The following is a 4536-nucleotide window of genomic DNA, read 5'->3' on the forward strand; positions in this document are numbered from 1 at the left end:
GGGTACCTACAAAACCAACTTGTATAATTTCAGGCACAATTCAAATGTCGCCGAGACCTCTGAAGAAGTCAATAGCGCCGACGTGGTTGTAACGATCGGTTAGCTAAAACTACTGCTGCACAATGGAGCAGTTGCGTCCCAAACGTACTAAAAGATTTTTGATTAGACATATTCCTGGTTTTGTCATTACAGAATAATCAATAAAAAGGACGCACTTGAGATCAGAGAAATTGTAAATATGTCAAGTTATTATTACCTTTTTCATTTTTATATGTATCAATATTAATAGTATTTTGCATATGTGGTAGAAAACTTTACATAACTGGACTGTTTTAGGTATTGTGTAATTAAGGTTGTATTTTCGACCAATCACGGGGAGACGCAATCACGAGGAAAAACGTCAGCGGGAGTCGTAAATTTCCGTTACGATTATAATAATCGACGCCGCGAATAGATCGATCTCCTGATTTCCGTTGAGATAATAAGGGTGGTTGAGGTGGTATAGCGCTGCGATTAACAGGATTATAACCTATGTATTTTCAACAAATTGATACCGTTGTACTTACAACTTACGCCGTTGCGTATGATATATGTCGTAGACGACGATTTAGCGTATGAAGATGCGATACACATGCACAATATTCTTTGGTAATCAAGCAAGACCCTTACAGTTGAGTTTCTTGTTGTAGTTGACGTAGCAATAGAGGAGACTGATGTTCCGCTCTCATGCAATTACGGAGGAAAGCTCGGTGTGGGTATGTTTTCTTGAACGAAGAAAGCGGATTCGTTGCTCACACTTTTCGTTAGTAAGGTGAAAGTAACGATATGTGATGCCTATTGGTTGTAGTCATGTTACTGAGTGGTGAGAGGAGAAGGAAACCTCCTACCAACCTTGCTAGGGGGTGTCATTGTTTACGGGAAAAAACCGGATTTTCCGTTAGATAAATATCCACTTTTTCCGTTAGGTCACTACCCGCAGTCTCCGTAATTTTTAAGAGCGCCTAATAAACCTAAGCACCTTTCCAATAACCCTCCATAAACCGAAAACCTTTCTAGGCTTAAAAAGTCCCTCAGGACAAAAGGATTAACTTAAAACATGTGTTAAAATAATGACGTTGGAAAGTTAAAGTTTTATGGTGGGGCCTTAGGTTTATTGAGGATCTGTTTAATGGTGCTTGGGTCTTGACGGTCTGATAATGAAGGACGTCGCACAGATCATCTTGCGCGAAGTAACGAAGGTTTTGCTCACATGATGTAATGAAATATGTGTCAAAACGTTTTATTATTTTTAATCATTTTGTACACTGCTTCTCTAGATATTCTACAGCCATTTGTTGAACACGAGTCACGTCTTCCTCAGTACCATGCTGCTCTTCAAAATTGATGAACTTTTTAAAGAGGATCTTCACCTTTCTAGGCGGTAATGCCTGAACAACTGCTCTCTCTAGAACTTTCCTGTAAATGCAAATTATTAGAAGGTAAATGCTCTATGAAATTAAAAAGACAAAATATAGTTGAAAAAATATTTTTACCTTCCTATATCAGTATCATTAGATTTAATTAGAGAATCAACATAACAAGACCATATATCCACCCGTTTCGGATAAGAACTTAGAATTTGCTCAAACAGAGTTACTGCTCTCTCTTTATTTCTGTAGTGTACATACGTTCAGATGCTGGCAAAGATTGGAATGCTCTCTGCATAATATGCCTCGATTTGTCCCCCAAGCCCATTTTTAGTAACCCTTCTCCACAATTAAACCACATCTCGGGAATATGGTTAAATTTTCCAATCATGGTATTAATTGTTTTCTCTAGTTCCATCTGTCTGCTAGCCTCGACATGTACAGTCAACATGTGACTGTATACTTTCAGTGCCTCTTGAAAAACATCATTCAGTGCTTTAGGAATTCCGAATTTAGACTCTAAATTCAACCAAGCCTTCCAAACGTTTAATTTTTTCTTCTGTTCCCTGAAATTAATCGTTTTCGCCGTTTCTCTTGCAACTGCTCTTGCTTTCTCGATTTCTGTTGTTTGTAAATGATATGCCATATACTGTAACCATACTATTGAACTGTCTAGACTAGCTAAAACTAATCTGTGGAACTGATGTACAGAATTTGGTAACTGGTTGTTGGCGAGCGTTTCTTCTCTTTGACGTATTTTATGTTTCTCCTGTCTTTTTTGTTCTCGACGTTAATTTCTTATTTCTCAGATTTGGTTTTTCTTCTACTTCATCTTTACTATCGCAAGATGACTCTTTATCCTGAAGGAGAGTTGAGTCAGCATATTCCAAATCTTTTTCGGAAGGTTTGGTCTTCCAGTTTAGTCTTTTCTTCTCCTGTTTGTTCAACACACATTCTCTTTGAATATTCCTTTTCTAAATCTTTCTCTGGTTTTTCTCTGTTTCGTTTCCCTTTGTTTTTCATGTTTCGTCTTCCCATATCTTTTCAATTTTTATTTCTTTGGCGAGTGCCACATACTCCTGATTTTGTTTCTTTCTTTTTAAGTTATTATTATCATCCGATTTCTCTCTCACATAACACTTCTTTTCAAATGCAGATTTTATGACGCTGAGAGGCATAATATCGGATTTTTGGGAATTTAATGAAGAGTAACATTTAATTTTAGAATGAATAATATAAGGTGTTAGATCTAGCAGTAAACTATTGTAATATCGAAAAATAAGAATAGAAATTTTTTTTTTCGATTACTTACAATTTATTAATATTAAATTGAATATACAGATATAAATTGGACAGAGAACGATATTTATTTAACGGAACTAAATGCAATACTCGTATCTATATCAAATAACTTTACAGTTATTTGATCACTCTCGTCACAACGAATCTAACACACACACTCTCTCTCTCTCTAACAACTCTATCAATTCTCACGACTCTACTCTTCGACGACTCGAAACCTCTAACGACTCTACTCTTCGACAACTCGAAACCTCTAACGACTCTACTCTTCAACGACTCAATTCGCTCTGATCTTCGCCAATACACTCCTGCTCGGTCGTGCTCGCTCTTGCTCTCGTCCTCTCACACACACACACTTTTCGGCTCACATACTTTGGCCTCTCAATTGCCATTCCTTGAAATATGAAACCGTACCTCTGTTTTGACACTGCTTATCCTTTCTCGCGTCGCTGTTACTAGGCGCTCTTGGATGTAAACAAACCACGAAAGACGACGTACACGGTGCTTTCTAATTTCAACCGATCTCTAATTCAAATCTATTCTACGATATTACACTATTTATGTGGCGACGTACAGTTATCGCAGCTAAAGTTCCGTTGCCAATACCTTGAAGGAATATCAAGATAAATCAATTTGTCACCATTAAGATTCTACCACGTAGCAATTTACCGCCAGGAAATTGTATTTACTTATTTTGTTTGGCACTTATTTTATGCATTATTGACGATAACGTGGTTATAATCGTCCCAGAAATTTTGTCCCCTATTTTCTTATTCTCGGAGTAATGATTCTTAGACACTATACCTAGCAAGTTATTCTGCAATTGAACAACCAACCAATCAGGCGTAATTTTTTCAATCTTTCCAGTAACTCTTTGTCCTAATTTGACAGATGCAATGGGTCTGTTTTTGTAATATGAATTTCTTGAAAGTTCTACTAATTTATTAAAATACAGGATCAATGGATCCAATGCTGCCACTATTCTACTTTTAGGATTAGATGGATCATCGTATATTTTCTTTAGCGACAATGTTAGTCCTAATTGTTGTTCTTTCCTGTTAATAGAAAATATTTTTGTCAATAAAATTTAGTTTGTATGCAGTAGATTAAAATTACTAACGTTACTATGGGACACATATCCAAATGGCGTACATTCTGCAACTGGTAAAATAAGTCTTATACCATCTGACCCCATATCTTTGATCGTACAAGGTATACAGTCTCCTATTTTCAGTTTTTCAAAATTCCTGTACCTTCCTTGAGTTGCAAAATTCCTAATTAAAATTAAATTAGGTACTGTAGCAAATACAAGAGCTGAAAGTGTATGATCAGGAACATATTTTGATGCTAGTAGAGCTGCAATCTCCACACAAGGTGACATGTGACCAGCTGGTAAAAATCCTGTACTAACAGTTTGTCCTTTATATCTACTGACTCTTAAATATAATCCCTGGGTGGATGATTCTATTATTGTGCCCTCTACTTCTTCATCGAGAAAGCGAGAGAGCGGGAATCAAAGACTAATGTAAAATAATGCCTAGCATAATGCTAATGCCACGTATCATATAGTTGCTGAAACTTTCATGCTTCCTACATAGATATAAAGATAAATTGTTTCATTATAAATATTAATAATAAATATTAATTGAATAAATATAGATAACAATGACCACTATAGGTTTCATATATGAAGTATTAGACCGAACGAAGTATGAAATATACTAGTACTCCTTATAACATTTATAATAAAACAATCGTCTACTCAGATTTAATTTTTTCAATTTATAAAAATATGAATTTACACGAACACCCGTACTTTACTTATCAT

At 35.7% G+C, this 4536-nt stretch overlaps 2 pseudogenes; both read right to left on the reverse strand.

The window, feature by feature from the left end:
• Positions 1-1292: 1292 nt before the first annotated feature.
• LOC117153231 (protein RRP5 homolog) lies at positions 1293-2482 on the reverse strand (annotated as a pseudogene).
• Positions 2483-3368: 886 nt separating this feature from the next.
• Positions 3369-4536, reverse strand: LOC117153229 (uncharacterized; annotated as a pseudogene).

The sequence above is a fragment of the Bombus vancouverensis genome, unplaced genomic scaffold (genome assembly GCF_051014615.1).
Source record: "Bombus vancouverensis nearcticus unplaced genomic scaffold, iyBomVanc1_principal scaffold0030, whole genome shotgun sequence".
In the NCBI taxonomy this organism is placed as follows: Eukaryota; Metazoa; Arthropoda; class Insecta; order Hymenoptera; family Apidae; genus Bombus; species Bombus vancouverensis.